The 23,974-nt window shown below is 38.6% G+C and overlaps 1 long non-coding RNA gene across 1 annotated transcript in view; it reads left to right on the forward strand.

Annotated features, from left to right (window-relative positions):
* The first annotated feature begins 459 nt into the window (after positions 1-459).
* LOC131250109 (uncharacterized) overlaps positions 460-23,974 on the forward strand; it is a 40,395-nt gene continuing 16,880 nt past the window's right edge. The window contains exons 1-2 of the long non-coding RNA XR_009173067.1: positions 460-619; positions 10,644-10,692. This is a non-coding gene — a long non-coding RNA (uncharacterized LOC131250109). The remainder of the gene's footprint in view (positions 620-10,643; positions 10,693-23,974) is intronic.

A 23,974-nucleotide genomic window follows, 5' to 3' on the forward strand; every position in this document is an offset into this window, starting at 1 on the left:
TTTTAGGGCTTGATCAAAAAAATGATAGGGATATAAACCTAAGGTGGACCACATCATAGGAAAACAATATTGATTTGATATCCACCATTAAAATCCTCTTAAGGCCCACTGTACTGTTTATTTGACATCTAATCTGTTGATTAGATCATACATGCCCTGATGAAGGGAAAAAACAATGATCAGCTTGATCCAAAACTTTTATGGCCCCCAAAAGGGTTTCAATGGTAGATGTTCAATCCTCCACTGCTTTTTTCAGTGTCGTCCACTTGATAGTTAGATCTGTCTTATTTTTTATCTCAAGCCTTATGACGAGCTTGCCAGTTGGATGGATGGTTTGGATATAACACATACCTCATGATGGGACCCATATATAGAACTTGCTGATGTTAGCCAACTATTCCTCTCACTTTATTTTGCTGGCCCTAAAACGATCTCTGTTTCTCTCTCCCTCTCATCTGCTCTCCTCTCCGTCTGTCCCTCTCCCAGTGCCGGCCCTAAAATGATCTCTATTTCTCTCTCCCTCTCATCCGCTCTCCTCTCCATCTGTCCCTCTCCCAGCGCCTACCCTACAGATCTCTCCCACCTCTCTCTTCCTGTCGATCTCTTCACGAACATTGAGGTAATTCTCTCTCTCTCTCTCTCTCTCTCTCTCTCTCTCAATCGATTGATAGTGGTGGTTCTCTCTCAATCTCTCTCTCTCCCAGTACCAGCCCTAAACCCCCTGGATTTGGAACCCCTATGATTCGAAAGGGTTTTAAGTTTGAAAAATGCAAGCATAACTTGCTTAGGCATACCATATCTGCGGTGTGCTTACTAGTAATGTAGGAGGAGCATAACATAGGCATCCGGCCCACCCTAGTGCCCAGCATTTTCTGATTTTGAATTGTTTGTTGCAAGACTTGGGGCCTAAATGTTAGAGATCACATTTGCCATTTCTAAGCTGATGTTGAATTATGATTAAAGATTTTGGGTATTTAGCATATTTATTTTTGCTAGGCCAAATCTTTATTAGTTGGATTATTATTTTCTTAAATAAATTATAGATTGATTTAAAATCGATCTAATAATTGAGTGATTTTCATTGGAATTGCTTTTAGAGTCTATAGAAAGGGGGCGGTGTTGGAGGTAGGCATTCCACATTTTTTGAGTTGTGATTTTTCTTTAGTATTGTAGGAAAAGAAGTTTTACATAAATAAAGTTATTTCTCCATCTCCAATCAAATTTTCTTATGGGTGTGTTCTTGTATATTTCTTTGTGATTGGGCTGTCAAGATCTGATTGACTCAATAACCAGGTTGCACCAGAATGGCTTTATTTGCATGAGATCCACCCCATCCATCAAGTACGCCACCCCATATTCGGTCTTGATCCCAAAACTCAGGTGGGCCACCCCATATGGAACAATGTAAATGCCTAAAATCTCAGGGCTGTTTGTTTTTCAAAGAAATGGGAAATATCTGGGAAATAGTAATTATTACAATTTCTCTGCGTTTGAAAATTCATGGGAATTTGTGCCTTTGAAATTAGTTCAAAAGATGTAATTTTAATTTTTTAACTGCAAGGTAATGCGAATGATATATCCATTCTGTTAGTCTGTTTTATTACAATATTTTCAACCATGAGATAAAAAATGAAGCGGATCCAACACTCAAGTAGCCCACGCCAAAAGAAACAGTACAAAGTTTTTAACGGTAAGTATTCAATTCCCTTTTTTGTATGATGTGATCCAATTTAGTATTGGATATGCCTCAATTTTTTACTCATGCTATGAATTCAACTGGAATAATGGATGAACGGTGTAGATAAGTGAAATGCATCACAGTGGGACCCACAGATACTTTGTAATATTCTTGTTTTCGTGTCAAAAAGTAAGTAGTCAAATCAGGTAAGTTGTAAATGTAGGGGGGAGTAATTATTACTTTTTTACGCTGCATTTACCATTTCACCCGAAAATCAAGCACGCCCTAAATGCATCTGGTGTGTACCAAAAAATCAGGATATTACAGTAGCCGAAGTGAGCCACAATTGTACCTTGAATTTGCATCGGAGTTCTTTTACTAACCGACCATTTTTCTCTTACAAGCTTAACCAACATTATTTTAAGTCCCCTGGCAGGTTGGCAGTTGCCTTATCTGATGAATGGCCTGGATCTCTAACATCCCAGCCATTCTACTTCCTCACATGACAGGCCTTCATTGAATCACGAACGTGGAAATTACTGTTGTGACGGAAGCATCCTTTGAATTTTCCTGTGGGCCAACTCATTTCTTTATTATTTAAAAGAACTAATTGCGTACAACTATAAGTACACATACTTTCTGTCCAGCACCATCTTTCCCGCCAACATGCCCCTTTGGCAGGAAATCTGTTCCATGAAAGCCACCGTAAGTCTTGCATTGAGGACCATTTGGTAAGCAATCAGGCCCGTCATCAGGCAGCCACGACTATACCTGAGCCAGATCGTCGGCTGTCCATAGGTTACAATTGTACCCTATATTAACGAACGTACTGACCTGATTTTTGAACTTGCCTCATTTTGTCTCGTGAACTAAAATTTGTGCTAAAATGAAAGGACATTGTGGATGTCATAGAAACATCAACCACAAAATGTTCCATAAGGTGGAAGTAATATGTTATGTTAAAATGGGGGAAAATTGTCTTTTCAGCTGCTAATGTCCATTTTGGTTAATTCCTAGTCGGTCAAAGTCAAAGTTACTATTTATTTTTAAAACCATATGTCTAAAAAGTTCTTTGTTTCCCTTTTCAGATGTAATCTTAGATGTGAGGAATCAGAAGTTTTCCATTGCTTGATTTTTTATTTTTAACTACTTAAGACTCAGAGATTTTTTCAAATTCGAAAGATAAATCTCAAGTGATTAGAGGCAATGGAGGGAGAGAGATTTAAACCCTCAGTATGAATAACTCATACAATGGATTAACAATCCATTGCTTTAGTAGTGTTTATTTTGACGAATTTTTAAAGTAGATAGTTTTTGGAAAATCAACTAAAGGATAGGCATTTATATGAAAAAATCATTATATAATACCTAGGCTGTGTATGGTGCTTCATACCCAGGCACTAAGAAATTGTACACAAGTGGCATACATTAACTCGAATTAAACAGGCTAAATTGTGGAAGCCACTGTTTGCTAAGTCACAATCCTAAAATCAGATTGGTTGAACAATCTTGATCTCTGATTCGTGGAAACTTTTGCTTCTTAAAATAGGACCACTGGATTTAATTTTTTTCATTTGCTGTCCAATAAATCTCTACCAACTTGATGGTCAGATAATCAAATAAGCATAATTTTTGGATAGTTTAATTTGGCTTGACTGCCACATGCAATTTCTAAGTGCCTGTATATCATCCTTGCCAATAAGATGTGGATTTGGAACCCCCTCGATTTGGAATGGGAGGCGTTTTTCCACATGTGCACATTGCCCCTTTTCATATTTATATGTTGATGTGTTTGCTTAACTCATCAGAATGAGTGCCTGAACTCATGACCTGGTATTGAAACTCTTGTAGTTTTGTATGAGGGGAATGATCTGGTGTAAAAACTCTTGTAGTTTTTATCATACGATTACATCTATTTTCATCTCATTGCTACTTTTGTATGAGGGGAATAATATGGGGTAAAGTATCCATTTTGGAGATTTGATAGGGTAGTCTTATCATGATATGGTGTAAAGAATCTCTGCATAAAGCAAATTTATGAGGAATGCCAGAGTTGATATGCAAGTGCACATGGTATGTAATAACTGAAATTAATCTGCCCAAATTGCAGTACCTATTATGGGTAGGTTATTATTCAAAATCATATTAATTAAAAGATCTTAACCTTTGATTAATGGGCATTTTTTTGATGTTGCAGTGTTTATGTTTGCACTCCTATTTTGTACTAATGGTAATTGATTACTATTTTTGGCACTATTCTGATGGCAAAAAAAAAAAAAACTAGAAAAAAAGGGCGCATGCATAAGAAAGGCAGAGACTAAATGTTGTTTCCCATAATCATGTCTACTTTCATGTATGTCCACACCATCCATGAGAGATTACACCCATCTGTTAGAAAAGAATATCACCATCACCATGCTTAATAAAAAGAAAGGAGGATAAACCTGTTACACTTGGATTGAGCATTTTCTTTTTGTTACTACTAGTGAAAGGAGGATTCAATGTTATTCAATGTCATGCTCTAAGTTTTGTTTATCTGTTTATGTATGGAGAAATGGTGGTGCTGGTATTTGGTGAGACTGGTTGCAGGAAAACAACTCAGGTTACCAATTCTTTGGTTTGTCTTGTTTATGGTATCTATAATGTATTTTGTAGAGTTCTATTTAGAAATGTGTTGTTATCAACATATGCATCTATATGGTTATTTGCTTTTATTCTACATTTAGAAATGAGTTGTATTTTGAATTATGTTCATTTAGATTACAAATTTTGATATGATTGTATATAGATTAGGACAATCAGTTACCCATTTGAGGATTTTTATGTGGCCAGGCATAGATATAATGTGCTCCTTGGTGCATAAAAATCCTTAAATTGTCCCTGTTTGGACAGTTCAGGACCGGATAGAATGTAATGCTTTAATTTTAGCAATTCAAATGCACTTGCCTTTTCTATGCATCATCTCTCTTTTTCTCTCTGGATATATTTCTTGCATTTATTTTCATTGTCAAATATCCTCACTTTGTGTCGATACCTGACGTGGGAATCAAATACAAGATCAATATATCTAGAGAGACATGGGGAGATGCTATCGGAATTTTGGTGTAGGCATTTAAATTTGAAAATGGAAGCGTTACAATCAATCTGGTCATGGATGGGCGATTGATTTAGTCAATTAGATAGACATACTCATTTGTAATCTAACTTAAACACATCATGTACGTGTTACTAGAGATGGCTTCCATGACACCATACAAGAATTGAATGAGGGCAGGAAGGTTAATTGTTGAATGCATGGAAGGTGTTGCAATATTTCTAAAGTGCGTGAAACAAAATTCAAATGGGGATGACTGGCACAGCTGTCCTTGTGCCAAGTGTTGTAATATACATGGGAAGATGACATTAGAAACCATTTCCGAACACTTAGTTTTTAATGGCATAGATCAAACGTACACGACATGGTTTCTTCATGGGGAATGTCTCGAAACAAGTGTGAGTACATCTATCGATAATTGTAACGAAGATGTGTTGCCCAAAATGGTCGATTTGGTGAATGATGCTTTCGGTCGTTTTCAACCCGATGAGTTAGATGCATGTATGGATGAGGTTAATAATGAAGATGATATTGAACTTCATGATGACTTAGGTGATGAGGCTCGGTATAGGAAGTTAATGGAGGATGCAAAACAACCCCTATATCCATCGTGTAAACCCGAGCATACAAAGTTATCTATAACAGTGGAGTCGTTGAGTATGAAGGCTAGGTTTCGTTGTTTAGACAATAGCTTTACAGAGTTGTTAAACTTGCTCAAGAAAAATTTTCTGAAAGAGAACTCTTTGCTAGATAGTACTTATAATGCAAAGAGGCTGATCAGTTCATTGGGTATGAACTATGAGACAACACATGCATGCCCTAATGATTGTATTTTGTATTGGAAGGACCATGTTGATAAGCAATGTTGTCCAAAATGTGGAACAAACAGATGAAAATTTAATAGTGTTGTAAGGTCAACCGCCCCACGTGTACCTTGTAAGGTGCTAAGGTACTTCCCATTAACGCCGAGGTTAAAAAGACTCTACAATATACCAGAGATTGCAGAGAATATGATATGACATTCAAATTCGGCTCAAGATGATATTTGCATCCGTCATCCTGTGGATTCGTCTATGTGGAATATTGTAGATGAAAAGTATGCTGATTTTGTTGCTAGCCATGAAACGTTCGTCTGGGACTTGCAACGGATGGATTCAATCCTTTTGGTAATATGAGCAATTCATATAGTTGCTAGCCTGTTATGATTATTACGTATAATCTCCCACCTCATTTATGCATGTGGAAGGAGTTTATCATGTTAACACTTTTGATCCCCAGAAAAAATGGTCCAAGACATGACATTGACGTTTACTTGCAACCGTTGATTGCAAAGTTGCTTGAATTGTGGGAAGGATCTGTGACATATGACTCACACAGTAAGAATATGTTCACAATGAGGGCAATTTTATTATGGGCAATACACGATTTTCCAGCATATAGACATCTTTCTGGTTGTAGGATAGGAGGAAAGTACGCATGCCCTATTTGTAGTGAGGAGATGGAATCGGTTTGGCTTAAACATGGAAAGAAGTTTACATATATGGGACATAGAAGATTCCTGCCATCAGGTCATGACTTTAGGAGCGACAAAACCAAATTCAATGGGAAAGAGGAAAAAAAGGAAGGCTCCGAAGCGTATGAAAGGTTCAGATGTACTACGTAAAATGAATAATATTGAAACTATTTTTGGAAAGCAAGTGGGAAAGAATAGTAAAAAGTCTAAGAATGACCCGGACAACATTACTGCCTGGACGAAGAGATCAATCCTTTTTGACTTGCCATACTGGGAGCATTTGCCCATTCATCACAATCTGGATGTGATGCATGTTGAGAAAAATGTCACCGAGAACCTCATCGTAACAATCATGGATACAAAAGATAAGACTAAGGATGGTTTACAAGCCCGCCAGGATCTTCAGGCCATGAAAATAAGAAAGTCTATGTGGCTTAAAGAAAGGAACGAAAAGTTATTCTTACCCAAAGCTCTTTTCACGTTGTCCACATCTGAAAGAAACTTGTTTTGTTTGACACTGAGTAATTTGAAAGTCCCGAGAGGATATTGTGCAAATTGGACACATCGTGTCAATTTAGAGGATTGTCAGCTAAAGGCCCTCAATTCGCATAATTATCACATTGTGATGCAGTAATTGTTACCAGTTTTGTTGATGCACTCTTTTTTAGGAAAGAAGAAGACATTGCACACCGCCATTTGTGAAATGTCAAGATTCTTCAACGTCATATGTTCAAAAGTTATTAATTGCGAAGAGCTTCAAAATATAAAAAAATAAAATAGTGGAAACATTATGTGTATTTGAAAAATATTTTTCCCATCTTTTTTTGTTCCTATGACACACCTATTGGTATACTTAGCAGAGGAAGTACAACTTTATGGACCTATCAGATATCAGTAGATGTATCCTTTTGAGAGGTAACATGAATTATCAGAATTTATCAACTTTCTTTTTTTGATTTTTTTCTATTTATATCGATATCTAATTTTAATGTGTATAGGATGATGAGAACATACAAAAAGTATGTGACGAATCAAACTTATCCAGAGGGTTGTATTGCTGAATGCTACATACTAGAAGAGTCCATGATGTACTGCATGAACTACATGCCTGATAAGATGTTAGGAAGCCATAAGAGAGTAAAAAAGATATTCTATGATGAGGGTGATGATAATGCCGATAATTTCCAAATCGATAATAAAGGAAAAAGTTATCTTCTTACTAATGTCAATATCAACAAGCACGCAGATGGGTATTATAATATCACGCTGAAAATTCTCAATAGCTGGGGTATGTTGAAAAAAGTCTATGTTTCTATCCTTAATGTTTTTAGATTGTACCATGTAAAGTAAAATTTTAATTTTCATATTATATTATATGTGAATTGTAGGAAGTACAATGTATATATTCATGGCCAAACACGTAGGGGACAAAATTGGAGGGGCAATCCGTCGGTACAAAAAGAAGTATACTACAATGCTTGGTTAAGGGAACAATTAGAGAATGAAGAAATGTCACAATTTAAGAGAATCGTTGCTGGTCCTAGCTATGATGCCACATCATACAGTACATACTCAGTAAATCGATATGTTTTTTGCACATCAGACTCTGAAAAAAACTTAACAACAAAAAACAGCTGGGTAAGCCTTAACTATGTTCAGGGCGAGTGCCAGGGATAAGAACTTGGTAGAACAGGAAACCACCTACTATGGCATCATTAGACAAATTCTTGAATTAAACTACTTCACCTTCAAGATAACATTGTTCTACTGTGATTGGGTGCATATCGGAGATACTTCAAATGGATGTTATATAGATCCTGAAACAAATATGATATTTGTTAACCTAGGAAGGTTTAGAAGGAATATCAAGGGAGAGGATAAGCCATTTATCCATGCATCTCAGGCGGCTCAAGTCTTCTATTTCAAGGATCCGACAAGAGATGACTGACATGTTGTATTAGATGTTCCAAAGCGACTGACAAAAGATGCATATGCATTTGAGGATCCGCTAGTGTTTGAGGTCAGGTTGACTGCAGGTTCCTCGAGCCCTTTGTTAATAGACGATCTATATGACCCAACTAGTGAAGATATGCAAGAAGGGTCATCTGTAGAAATTGAATCAAGTAACCCACGTATTCGGAAGCGGATAGGAAACTGATCAATTTTCATATCAGGTTAAAGTAAATTTAATTACATTACTATATGAGATTATTTTTCCTTTTCAAATTTTTTTTTTTTTAAATTCTATAAAAATATATGCATGTGTATAGCGTCACCTCTTTATAATGTATAATAACATATTAAATGACTAATAATCTTATTTTTTTTAAAAGAATTATGTCATATGCAGGGCCTTCTTCTAGTTCTACCCCAGGAAGCACTACAAAGATAAAAGTTTCAATCAGTTTACTTGGAGAGATTACTGGAGATAACAAAAATCAATTCACCTCATTTTTAGGAAATTTGGTCAGGATACATTGTCCAATTTCATACAAAGACTTGTGGCTTCTACAAAAAACCATTAAGGATAATGTTTGGTCGACCGTTTTGGTAAGCATTGAAATACATGAGTTTTACTTTCTAATGTTTATAATATAATTATTGTTGACTAATTACCCTATGTAATGAAATACATAGGCTAAATATGATGTCGACAATAATGAGAGACGTAAAAATGTATAATTAAGCATGCTAATGATATGTGGAAGGACTGGAAGAACAGATTGTGAGTTTGTGTCTTGAATAAGTATGATCATGATGCAGACAGGAAAAAAATTGTCCTAATGGTGTGAAGCTAGAAGATTGGGTCAAATTCGTTGATTACGAATCTACAGAAGAGGTGAAGTCTCGTCGTGAAAAGGGAAAGGTATCTAAAATAGAGATGAAGTTCCCTCACATGATTGGTTGATGGGGATCTGCAAGGACGGCAAAGTTGATTGTAAGTTTTTAACATAACTTTAATTTCTTTTAATCCAATTTAAGAATATAGAATAATTAACATGATTTCTCATTGTAAATTACAACAACAAAAAAAATAAAATCTAAATACTCAAATCACGAGAACAGAATTGTTTCTGGCAACTCATACTAAATCCGATGGGTCTCTCCCTTCACAGGAGCTGAGCATCACAATGGAAAAAAAAATAAAAGAAATAGTTGCCAATGACCCGGCTAGTATACATAATGATTTAAATCATGACCTGGTTGCACAGGTTTTTCATTCATTCTCTTCACTTTGACATACTTAGCTTTCTGAATCTTTTCTGTTATTAATATACATGCATTACTAATAATGATGGATTATCATTTAGGTTTGTGGTCTTGATAAAAGAAGACGTGTTAGGGGGTTGGGTCATATTTCAAAAACTACCATTATTGCTTCAACCCCTTACATTAATGAAATTAGAGAAGGAAAGGGCGAAATTGCTGAGGTTAAAGCATCATTGAATGAATTAAAACAGCAAATGGAAAACAAGATGAACGAGAAATTTGACATGTGCCAGAACATGATATTCAACATTGGAGAACGTTTGGTTGAAGTTCAGAATCAAATAAATAGTCTAGTTCAACCAATGCAACGCTCTCCTAGCAATACTACTGGTTCTTAGGTATTTTAACAATTAAAGAATAATGTATAGTTACTATTTTATCCATGAAAATAATAAAAATTATTTATTGTAGGCATTTTTTTGATCTGGCGAGACCTCAAGTCATCGTGATGAGTCAGCTCCACCTCCACCTCCAACTCTGCGGGTGGAACAAATCTGTCGTTTGACAGATATTTGTAGTCATGTTGTTGCACGTGGGCGCCTGATTAGAGATAATGTAGGCATCCCTCTAGATTGCATCAAAGTTATATTGGATGTTGTTGAAGTTCCCAGTGCGGATGTGTTTGGTGACATTGGGAAGAAGACGTTGGCTGATTGCGACGTGGGTGATGTTCTCGTTTAGCCTAGAGTGCTGACGAAAACAATGATATTAAAGGAGTTTACTTAAAACTTTTCTTAAGTCAAGAACATACTTTTGTAATTTGGTTAGGACATGTGGATTGTGTTTCAGGTTATTTTGAAAATTATTTGACTAAATCTTTATCTTGAATTATTTAGTAGTTTTGCTTGACTAATCTAGTGATTTGTTTTAGCTTTTCATCTTCTCATCCGTAACAGAAGGTACACATATTTCTATTATGATTTGTTTTAATTTTTTCTTTGCTTATGCGTAAAATGTTCTGATTTAAATATTAAGAACTATGTAGTGGCTTGATCCCAATCTTCCAAACATTGGGTACGTAGGCAACTGTTCATACTAGACTGTATCGGTGCAACCACAAATTTTATTTTATTTTCCCCTTCTTGTAGTGTGGATGCATTTTCGTCAGGATTACTTGGCAGTAAGAGTGAGGTGGATGTAAGTTCTCGAAACGTTAAATTAATCTTAAATCATTTATATCTTTATCGCTTCATTTATATGCTATCGTCAGGGTCAACTTGTAACTCCTCAAAACCCGCTCTGTTGTAAGACATTACAGTGCATGACGGTTCCTAGTAGCTTAAGTTGCAAATTAGTATTTAGAGTTGGTTGGATATATTTTATTTTTTATAAATGTTGTTAATAGTTGGATGGATGATGAATGTATTTACGAATGTAAATGAAAATAAAAAACTTATATATATATATATATATATATATATATATATATATATATATATATATATATATATATATAGGGAAAAGGTACTATGCGCTCGACCTCACGAGTCCGTCCCATGAGGTCGAGCTGTGTGGGCCCCACCGTGATGCGTTTCGAACATCTACCCCATCAGTCAGATGCACCATTCCATCATGGGCCTAGGTCTCAAGAATCAAGTCAATCCGTGACTTGTGTGGGCCACACCACATACAGAAGTGGAGAGGGGCCGTGCACCATTAAAACATTCATAACCATTTTTTGGGCCCACCGAGATGTGGTTTGCAAATCCAGCCCATCCATTATGTGTGTCCCACTTGGATGAGGGTTCAGACCAAGTTTCAAACGCATGCAAATTTCAGGTGGGCCCCACCAAGTGCTTTTATATGTTTTAACGGTGTCTTCACATGATTTTAGATGGTATGGCCCATCTGAGTTTCGTATATGGCTGATTTTTAGGATATCCCATAATTTAAAGGGAACCCATCAAATGCACAGTGTTGATGGTCGACACGCATCACGGTGGGTCCCACACAGCTCGACCTCACGGGAGCTTATCGTGAGGTCGAGCACATAGTACCTTTTTCCCATATATATATATGTGTGTGTGTGTGTGTGTGTGTGTGTTATCAATGGAGGATACCTTGTTTAAGGGGACATGAAATTCTTGTAGCTTATGGTATGGTGCCCCAATATTGGTTGTATGTTACTAGTATGTAGTAGATAATACTAGGTCCAATATTTTTATATGTGAAATATTGGTTTGTGTAGCCCACTCGTGTGCGTTAGCCATGCCACTAATGCTTGATCATCTCTCTCCAGCAGGTGGGGCGCGCTATTTAGATCTGATACTCTAAAAATCAGGCCATTTCACACATGAGGGGGGCCATACATACGAAACAAATGGACGGCTAAAAAAAGTGTTTTAGTTTTAATGCGGCTAGTGTATGATGAAACTAGTTGCAGAAAATTGAATAATACATACCAGATTTAGAGCTTCAAAATATCATAAAAAAGAAGAAAATGTTAGTGCATAAATCTTTATATATAATGATAACAGTTTTGGATGATTTTACCTCTGCAATTAAATTTTAGGAGAGTCCTCGAATTAAAGATTTGAAAGGGCGTACAAGGGAATTCCAATATAGGCGGTATTTGAATTAAAAATGTGAGTCATTGAACCAAGGCTATTTTTGTCATTTCATCCCAGCGCTTGCTTTCTCTCTCCATGGTTCTCTAGCCATTACTTTCTCTCTCCCAGTCTCTCTTCCTTCATGGTTATACTTTGATGGCGAGTAATCTCCTTGACATCCTAGATTGCCTCTGTATGATGGTTATCCCCCCTTAAAATTAGCCACTAAAAAGAGACCTTCTCAGGATAATTTAATTCAAACTTATCATCAAAAGGCCATGCATGTGGCCAAAAAGCCATTTTTACAGAGAACCTAGTCACAATACGTCCTAAATTCATCAACAGAACATGGAATTCTAAGAAAATAAATGGCAATTAAAGAAAGAGCACAAAACTACGAGATGATATAATAGATTGCATACAAATGGAAATATCCCATCTCCATCTATGCATAGAATGTTGTGTTCGCAATCACAACACATTTGGTAAATCAACATAAGTCGGTGTGAACTAGGCTGTTACACGATGGGCCCCATCATGAATGCACCCTGGACCTAAATCAAACAGTTTGGTCACCGCTTGGGCCACATATGTACCTTGACACAGTTCAAATGTAATTTAGCTTGAAACACACAAGAACACACACACACACACACACACACAACTGATTGTACATCTAACTAGTTGGTATGTGGAGGCCACAATGTTGTTTGTGTGGTATCTTGCTACCCCAACAAGGTTGTCCCACCATGAAAGTGTGATGCCCCAAAGATCTAGTTAGTCCAACCATGAGAATGGGATCCCAAATGAATGTGGAGTTTTTTAGTTGGTTGTTCTTGGTTTTCTATGGTGTGTCCCACCTGATAGTTGGATTAACCTGATTTTTGGGGGATCCAATTTTCATAAAGGGACAACCTTGCTGGTTGGCGAGATGTCACGATATAAATACTATGGTGGGTCCCACAAGCCAACTAGTTGATGTACAGCTAGTTGTGTGTGAGCATTTCTCTATATATATTTTGAGGCAACTAAGTATCAATTTATCGTGAAGGCTAGTAGCAAGGCCATATTTAAGCAAGACTTTAATGTTTTAGTCAAGAAAATGATGTACTAGTAAAAGAAACAAATGTATAAGACAATCACAAGCATTGTCACAGAAGCAAGTGGATAAAATTGACATTGACTTCCAACATGCTAGTCTTGTGCACATTGTCGTAATCTACCAAATTGTCGATGTCTTGTAAGACCCATATCCTAGACCGTATCGTTCCGTAGGCTTCCGCGGTCTTCCCGGTCGAATTCCGACAACCTTCGATCTTTATTCAACGTTTGCACGCGATCCTAAGCCGAGTCCCACAAACCTGAGTCGACTCAACCCAAGATTGTACCTTAGCTTCCACAGGTATATCGTGGTTGGAATGATTGGATACCAAAAATCTTATTCTACATGGGGTGCTATAAATATCCCTGGGTTAAAGTCCTTAAACCCTTATGTTACCAGGAGGTTGCTCCAACGTCTAGACCAAGTGGGTGCATGAGCGCTGAGTGCCGATTACCAGAAGGTCGCGCTTTCCAGTGTGTCGTGATCGGTTGGAAGGGGGTGCGACCTTACCCACCCGAGTGGAGGGGACAAAGCTAGGCTGAGTTTGAGCAGCTCGAGGAATGAGTCCGCTACTGACAAGCCGAGCCCGATGTTGGTAGGCGGATAGTGAGGTCTCTTCCACTCACCTTATTACACGTGATGGGGCGACAATCTGGTTTGAAGTGCACTAGACCCCCGTTATATTTCAAAGTTGAGTTGTATTGATATGTGGACTTAGATGAGGATTCGTATGCTTGAGTTGCATCTCGCATCGCATGGCCTTGGTATGGCTGACATCATTCATGCCTTGCATCGCATGGCCTTAGTATGGCCGACATCATTCATGCTTTGCATCGCATGGCCTTGGTACGACCAATTGTATTCATGGATTCATCAGCATATTCCGCATTACTCTAATATTGCATAATTATATTATTACATTGTACACACACTTTCACCGCCCTCTAAGCTTTTCATAAGCTTATGCACGACCGTTGCGTGCAGGTGACGTTGGACCGCAGCAACGCTGAGGTAGGACCACTTAACAGATCATCTTGGAGCTTTTTTGTTCACCATTAGTGTATTTTCCTTTATGCGCTTTGTACTTGTAAATTTTTTTTATCATAGTGGAAATGTGATGGAGTTTTTGGTTGTTGTTTGTGGGTTATACTTTTGGTTATGCTTATTACAAATCAAACTGATGTTGAAAATCCTCCTCATAGCATCCCAGGATCGGAACCTGGCGAATGGGCGCTGGGAGCCGAGAATGGGGTACTATGGAGGCTGTCGACACGGGATTCGGTGATCGAGAATTTTGTGAGCCTAGTCTCTGAGTTTGGGGCATGACACGTCTTGTTGATGCAATCAATGGAACAACTGTCTAACAGAACCAAACTCAACATTCTCTTCTAAAGGAACACTAACAGAATAACAACTTGAGGTTAAGAAATATTCCATGAGAAATTAACTTAAAGGGTGTTTGGATGGAAGGAAATAAAAGTATGCATAACAAAATGTAACTTAGAATCCTCAAGAAATGGAAAACCAAGGATTCCAATTTTCATCTGTTGTTTGTTTTGAATTCCAATTATACATGAATTTCATCTCGGTTCTCTCATTTAATGTGTTTTCTCAACCTTGGAAATAATTGTAACATCATTTTTGGGAGAAATGAATGTCCTCAGGTTTTTTAAGTGGATTTTTCACTGAAATTGATGTCATTTCTAAGGTTTCCCACATTCCTAAGAAACCCTCTAGAAAAGTCATATTGGGTCACAGGTTTTTCATATTATTTATTGGTGGGTCAATACACCGATACTCAGTATTTCCATAATATGAAACTTCAACTATATTGTAAGTTGTTTTTATTATGTTCAAATGCAATGTGCGATGCTTACACATCCAACATGAGTACTTAAATAGTAGACAATCAAACACTACAATTGAAGTTTTATTAACTGAAGTTTTATTAACTGAAGTTTTCTGCTGTAGAAGCTCAGACGATATAGTTTAGAGTATCTCAACATGCTAACATGTCCATCCAATTACGTGATGATGTTCAAAAATAGTGTTCTCATAAAATTCTGTTCATGGTAAATATAAATGCAAAAAATGTGTAACCATGCAATCAGGAAAATGAATTAACAAGGGATTTTTTTATAGGATAGTTATGAGACCAGCCATGCTTTATGGTACAAAATGTTGAGCTGTCAAGGAACAACATGTTCATAGGATGAGCGTAGTAGATACGCTTGTAACACCCCGTACCTCTGATACTCGGGTGTTACCTTTTAAACCCACAATTATTAAAACTTGGGACCCGCCAACCTAACTACTTAACTTACACGCCCAGGGCAGGATTTCCCAAGCAGCATTGAGACCATCCGCCACGACTCGGGAGACTCAACTTACGCTCCACACCAATCAAAGAGGTAAGCATGATCGAATGATCTAAGCCAGATCAATTTTTAAGACAACTTGTGTTGGCATTATTTCAAGGACTAAATCCCCGAGAGTCAGCGGATAGCCAACAGGGTATCTCTGCCTTGAAGACACATATTTAACTATTGAAAACAAGTATCAAACTCCCTTGAACAATTGATCACATCATTCGGTCCAAAGTCAGTCCTAGAAGGCATGATACGACCCACCTGGGCCTCCGCCCCGCCCCAAACTGGGCCGGGACCCTTATGACCAGTCCCCAAGATAGTTGAACGAGGCAGATCAAGTACCAGGGGCATGATGAGCCCCCAAAGCTAGGTGCATATACACCCCAAACACTAGTACACGATGAGCGTTGGATGACCACTTGTGGTCAAATAGTGTTTGATCGAACTCAAATACAAAGTTCTCAAAACCATTCCCGCCAACACCCTATTTGAAAACGTTGGCCTTTGAGCTTTAAGTGGGCCACCATAGCTATTTTTCGGACGATCCAAGCCATCCATCTTCCTCATGGGGTCCGCCCGGCCAAAACGGTATAGCGATCCGGCCCCACGCATAGGGACTGGGGATTTGTATCCCAACCGTCCATTCCCTTCACTAGCGGATAGGATCAAGAGAGAGGAACCATTCGGTGGCGTGAGAGGCAAGCCACCGCCCCCTATCCAGAGGAGTGAGGTCTACACCGAACTAGCTGGGGAGAGTCCCCTCATAATCGACAATGGCTGAGAAAACCTTAAAGGCTGACACAGCCATCGAAGGTCTCCATTTCCGGCGGCGAAAGGCTGACACAGCCATCGGAGGTCCCCATCCTTTACCTATAAAAAGAGCATTTATGCCCTTTAGCTCCCTCACTAAAAGGAAGGAAACAAAGTGAGAAAAGAGAGAGAAAATAGGGAGAGGGAGAAAACAGAGAGAACGAGAGCATCCTTGGTGAGCTTGGAGCACATTGCCCTAATTCAGTCCATGAAAACCCGACCGAGCCGAGTCAGTGTGGGACCACAAAAACACCATTTGAGAGAGAAAGAAGAGAAAGAGAAGAAGTAGGTGAGGGTGGTGGGTGTGTGCGTGTCAGCCCAAGTTCGGGTCGGACCCATCTGTTGGAGGTGAGACCTTCTTTTCCATTCCTTTTCTCTCTAAAGATAAACCCAAAACCAGGGCCCCATCACACTTCACCCACACCTGTTCATGGCTGAAAAACACCCATCACCATGGACTATTCATGAAGCCAGAAACAAGCTCTGTTTTGAAGATAAACATGCCTTGCGTTTTAAGACAAAAAACAGACCTGAGTGCAGGCTTTATTTGGAGCCAAACAATGGTGTGGGAATGGCCTTTAGCTGGGGGACTGAAGCTCGGTCCTGGGACGGCCTACAAATGGACTCTGTTAAGCTGCTGCAGTCCCAAAAATCAGACCAGAAACTAGAGAGAAAATGCCCAGCTTCGGCCGTTTTCTTGGCTAAAAGAGATGGCAACCACCATGCCACCATTTAGGCGTCGATGTGAGCGTAAAACGGCCAGGAAATGGGCCATGTTTGAGCTAAAAAATAAGGCGGGAGCGGCCTCCAAAATAGCCTGCAACAGAGGTTGTTTCATGTCAGTTGCTGGGGGACAGCCCAAAGCACGTTGCAGGGGAGCTGTATTGCATGTAGGCTTCACCAAAATGACGGTGGGCCTCACCCAAAACCTATGGAATGCTCGAATTATGGGCTCTGTGCAAGTGCTGGTAGGCCGCACCCTACGTCAGCAGGTGGACCTCACCCTACCACGATTGGTGGGCCATGTATGTGGCCCCACCTTGGTGACGTGGATCACCTAGGCCGTCCATCAAAGGACGTCTGGCCCTGGGTAGTTTGCCTTACATGTTGAGAAAAAAAATAATAAAATAATGGTAATCATAAACAACATATAATAATATAATAAGAAAATAGTATGCATATATAATGTTATATAGGTTATGGTGGGCCCCACGTGGGACCCACCTGTTGTGATTATATGGAGTCTCTCTCCATTACATATAACATATAATAAAATAATATGTGGGCCCCACACCCATGTGGAACCCACGTTGTTATAATATATACATGTATTGTATATATGAGGTGGCCCTACGTGGGACCCACCTATTGTGACTAGCTGCAATACCATCCAGTGCATGTAGCATATAATAAAATATTATGGGGTCCCACATCCATGTAGGACCCAATAGGAGCATATGCCCGTACATATAATATTTATATATTCCATGATGGCCACACCACGTGGGAGGAGCTCCACTGATGGACGTACTCCATCCTAGCCATCTATCCACTTGTCGAGCTCGTATTTATGGCAGTTGGCCATGTATGTGGACCCCACCCTGATATGGGTGATTCATCCAAACCAACCATCTGTGCAGTGGACCCCACCATGATATATGAAAATATCCACAACATTGAACGGTGGGTGTGTTTGGCGGGCATACCTCACGCCAGTTACATAACTGTTGTATGTCACCAGCAGCCTATGAGGCCCCGTACATAATGTTTGTGTTAGATCCAAACCATTCGCCCATTGATGGACCACCATGATGTATACATTGTAATCCTCACCATCCAAATAACTGGATAGTGGCTCCACACCGATACTTATATTGCCTTAAGGTTTGAGGAAAAAATAAAACAGATCCATCAGGAGGACTGTAGTGCATAGTGGAGATTAAATGTCCAGCATTGAAACCTTTCAGGTCACAGAAGTTTTGGGATCAACGTGATAATTAATTATTTTCCCTGGTCCAAATCCTTGTGACCTCATGAGCGGCTTGTATGAAAAAAAAAACATGATGGGCCTTGTGGGGTCCAACAGTAGAGATCATTACCCCTTTTGAACTTTTGTACAAAGCCAGAGAAATGCCTGACAAATATGAACCATAATTTAAGGAAATTCCTCAAGCAACCTTGGACCACAAGAAGGCTCGGGCCAAGTTCGAGAACACTACCATACAAGTGATGACTTTCCCCCTGGGCTTTCCATTTTTAAATTAGCTAAACCTAGTTTGTACTAGATTACCACTATTGTGATACTTGCTTCCACTATATGATAAGCGCATATGCTAACCCTTGAACAATGACTTGGTAGCTTATCATTTGTAGTTATTAACTCATGATGCTTCCTTACATGTTTTATTTTCATATGTTGTCACATGCTAATATGATTACCTCGTTGTATAACCTTTTGATGCTACACATGGAAGATTCCATAATTACATGCAAGCCACACTTGGGAATGTAATTAGACAAAATATGTGGGGAGATGGGACCCTTGGACTAGTGTCATTTTGATCAAAGGTATCCTATCAAGACATCCCAAGGTGGGGAATCTCTTGAGCCGAGGATGGTGGTAATGGGACATTATGCTTGAGCTGTCGGCCTATGCTGGGTGACGAGCCCCCCTAGTGACCATTGAGTTACTTAAATTGGCTGATTGTAACTGGATTAATAACGGCTGATTAATCATGCATTCATAGCATATTGGCGATGACGGATGGCTATTCTGGATGCTGTAGCATGTGCTTCAGAGTTGTTGGGGTATCGTTTCCCTAGCTCCTAGACCATCGACTATCGACCCCTATCCGACTGGATGATCATTCCCAGGTCAATGATTGCATGGGTGACAAGCCCAAGTCCGGCTGGATGTGTATCCCCAGGCCGATGTGTATTTATGCATCCATGCATCTAATAAGACTGCATATTGCCTATTTTGGATTACTGTTAACTATGTTTGCTAAGGCAGAAATGTGTAATCTTGAGGAGAATTCACACTGAGCTAGCCACTCATCCATCGACTATCCAACCGTACAGAACATGCAGGGACGGATGTAGAGGGCGTCGGTGCCAGCCTTGATGATGCCACCATGGAGTAAGAGGAGTATTATGAGGATGAGCCGCATCAGGACGCAACACCATTTTTTGGTGTTAATTAGTAGCTTGAGATTTTAACTTCAGTAGTTTGATATTTTGGAAAATTTTGGGAACTTTGTAACTAAGACCCCTAGTTGAGCAGGTCAAATATTGGGCTCTCATGAATATACATGCTTCTTTTGGTTATTGCACTCTGAGTTTATATTCCGTTGTTTCTCCGATTTATAAACTCCTGGATTTCTGAAAACGAGTCTCATACTCAGGTTTTAGAAATCGGGGCGTTACAAGTTGGTATTAGAGCGGAGTCTGAGATAGCCTAGCTGTAGGATCTAAGTTTACAAAACCCTTAGGTAAATGACCTAGGACAAACATAGAGATTTCCCTTAGAAAGTAGCTAGGGTGAGAAAATGTAGAAACCAAAACACATAGGACCCCTTGAGAAACATCAAGACAGTCGTATGAACTTAGAAACAAAAATCTTAGCCTCCCCTCAGAAAAAAATTCAACCAGGGACAGCCCTCAGGCACACTCGCAATAGTCAAGTAATGAAATAACTAACCTTGACACTACTTCGCGGAAGATTAAGGACATTGAAAAGGCCAAGCTATATGTCCTAGAGGGGGGGTGAATAGGACAATGCCAAATAAAAACTTATAACAGTGGAATAATAAAGAATATGATAGCCAAAGTGAATAACAATGCAGTAAATTAAAATGACCTCAAAATTCAGATCTTGAGAGGTTGATACAAACGTTGTTCTAAGGACAACCTTACACCAAAAACAGAGTTTATGGTAGGACAACCTTATTTCTAGAAAGATCTTTGTATCAAGTCTCAAATCGAAGAGGAATACAAAAATAAATATAAACTGAATTGAAATAACTTGTAATAAAAAATGTATTGTTCTAGGGACAGCCATACACCATAAAAATGGCAGGGCAACCTTGCTGGAACAACTTTCAAATGAAATTGAAATTCAAGCTGATAAAGGAATAGCTGAAAATAAATTCTAAACTATTACAACATTCTCACAAAGCTTGAATTAAATGATTACAACATTCACCACCATACATACAACCCACAAAAGAATAATTAAAAATAAGAAGTATAAAATAATCAACCACAACACAAGGGTTTATAGTGGTTCGCCTGTGTGTCCACCAACTGTTAAACAACAGCCACACAAAAAGCTACTCCTCTCCTAATATCCTCACACAGGGGATATTAGCGTTCACTAAAAATAGGTTTTCCCAAGTTCACCCAAAACCCTTACAATTGTGTCTTTGTATGTGGGCTTACACAATTAAAAAAACCCCCACTTACGAGTTTCCTGGCTCTCCTCAGATAACCAATATAACAAGATTTTTCTGGCAAATCTTGAAAGAAACCAAAATAGGAAGGGATTTACAATATGTAAAATACCTGAATATCTTCTTCGTTGTAGCAGCCCGGTAGAACCAAATCAAAGTAGATGATTGAATGTCCACGTTCAATGTCCAGTACTCGATTACAATGGTTCTAGTTCTAATAGATTTTAAATTAAACCAAACAGGGCTTGCCTTAATTGATTTTGATTCCAAAGAAAGGGAATAACAATTCCTCTTTCAAATCAGATTGGAATAGCAGAAACAAAATCAATTAAAATAAAGCTAAGGAAAGAAGAATATTAAATAAGCACACTTAGCTTAGATGGAGCACAGAATTATCTCTCAGAAGTTCGACGAAGATTGGCTTGAAAGAATTAATTAAATCGATGATTTCTTCTGAGATTCATGCACTATTTATAAGTGAGAAGATCGGGTCTTCGACTGGTCTAGAGTGCTCTTCGACTAGTCGAAGCCATAACAGATATTTGAAAAAACCGGCGGGATATGCTTTGACCGTTCTACGACTGGTCGTAGGTTTCCTTCGACTGGTCGTAGGTCCTGTAAACCATCGCTGGACTTCGAGTCGAAGGTTTTATGACTGGTCGAAGATCAGTCGACACTGTTCCTACGACTGGTCGAATAGATTCCTGGACTAGTTGAAGGCTAACAGATTTTATCCGGAATTTGTAACAAACTCACGATTGGTCGAGGAATATCTTAGACTGGTCGAAGCAAGTCTAGGACTAGTCGAAGAAGACCTAGGACTAGTCGAAGAACAGACCAATCACATGTAAAATAAACATTCGGTTTATGTATCTGAAATGACCTACTTCTAAGGTCAACCTATGGTCAATCAAACCTCAATCATGAAGTATGGACATTGAAACATTAGGAACAAGTGACCTTGAAGTATGAGCCTTGTAATCTTGATGTAGATCAAACCTTGATGTAGCTCAATCTTGAAAGTATACAAACTGCCTTGAACTCTTCTTGAAGTCTTGCAGCTTGAGTCTTGTCTTGTGAGCAGTTCTTTCATTCAAGATTGATCCTTGTACTTGTGAGCTTTGCTTGTTGTGAGCTTAGCTTGTTCATGAATGTTGATCTTTGAAAGAGCTTCACTTAAGCAAGTTATATATAACATAACAGTGATTTTGTCATCACAAATTTGACAACAGATAGGGATAAAAACTATAGCACTTACAATCTCCCCCTTTGTCAAATTAGTGACAAAATACATAACCAAACAAAAGTAAAATAACTGGTTAATACCTGCAAATCAATATTCAATATTCAACATTCAACCAGTTTCATTCAACAAGATCAAACATATATTCCAGATCAAACATATACTCCCCTTGACTCCCCACTCCCCCTGAGTAACATAACCAATGCTGCTCCTCTCATAATCACATTAAGATCAAACCATTCTCCCCCTTTTTGTCACAATATGACAAAGGAGAACTAAATAAAGGAAGTCATGAGAGGAAACATGAGGAAGTAAGAGAGTATAGCAAAAGAGTCAGAGAGATAGTCAAGATAGCATCACATATATCCAGAATAAATATTACATCAAGAACAAATATCCATCATAAAATCCAACTCAAACTCAAGCAAACAAGTGCTAAGTAATAAAGTTATTACAGACCAGAAGTCTCATAAAAACTAGTCAGAACTAGAACTTGATGACGGAGCAGGAATAGAGGGATCAAGTTGGTGCATGCCTTTATTCAAGCGCCTTAGATATTTGCGCATGTATTTGAATTGCAAATCATGAGCAACAGACATGTTTTCCAACTTAACATCAATATCCTCAACTTTACCCTCTAATGCACTAAGACGTGCATCAACATCAGATGGTACAAAATCTGGATCAATAGCTGAGTCAGAATCTAGTTCCTCAAAAATGTCATCCATATTAATATCAACACCAGCTTCTTCATGACCACCATCACCACCACCACCTTGTTCAGGAAGCAGATCCAACTTCATCTTATTAATATTTGTATTGTTGAAGATCAGATGATGGATAGGTGCTTCATCAACAGGCATATCGACTAACATATGAGTAGCCAATACAATCATAAAATAGGTAAATGGAATGTCACTATGACCAGGATGGAGTCGAAACTGAATAATGAAATGACAGATTAAGGATGGCAAATAAATCTGAGTACCATTTGAGATAGCATGGATAACACGAACCATAAACGAAGTCAAGTCAGATTTATTACCCGAACGAGGATACAGATCAGACATAAAGATTCTGTGGAGAATTCTGTATTTGGGTAACAAATACCTTGCGGGGAGCGCATTCCCTTTTTGAGTCCATTGAACATCCATATTGCACAAGTCTCTAGTGAGCATGCGTTTTTTAGCCATTGAGGGTTTATCAGTTAAATTATGAATAGGAATACCCTCATCATTCACAGGAATTTCCCTAAGGGCTGAAATTAAATGACGATCAACGTCAAATGGCCCTTCTCTAGTAGAAATTTGAAAAGTTAAATTATCCTGTGAAAATGCACTAATACATGTAAACATGGATTGGGCAATGGACCGGTATGCGGCCCACCCCAATGCAATAAGTTAACCTAACCTACAACTTTAAGTATAGGAAGGATGTCAAAAGGTGCAATATGATTGACATCAACAGGATGTTCAACGATAACATTATGAGATCTAATGTCCCTAACATATGATGGATCATCATTAGGAACAAGAAGATGACGCTTAGAGATAGCGGTCGATCTGGAGGAAGAAGAAGGACCACGTGAAGTAGTTTTTCTACCTCTAGAAGCCATTTGCAACAAGGATTTCAAGAGAATAGGAAGTTACAAAGGATTGAGAAGTGGGTTTGCTCAAAACAGATTTTTCAAAATCTAAACCCCAAATCTCAATGATTTTCAAAATAGAAAGCTTCAAGAGAGAAAAGGAAACAATCTTGACACAAATATGCAAGAAAAAGAGGATTTAAAACACTAACCTTGAAGGATTTGAAGGATGGGTTCGACGAGTCGAAGTTCGGCTCCAAGGAGAAGAAAGAAGAAATGAGGAAGAAGGTAAAAAAATCCCCAATTTAAG

This window comes from Magnolia sinica, chromosome 6, assembly GCF_029962835.1.
Source record: "Magnolia sinica isolate HGM2019 chromosome 6, MsV1, whole genome shotgun sequence".
NCBI lineage: Eukaryota > Viridiplantae > Streptophyta > Magnoliopsida > Magnoliales > Magnoliaceae > Magnolia > Magnolia sinica.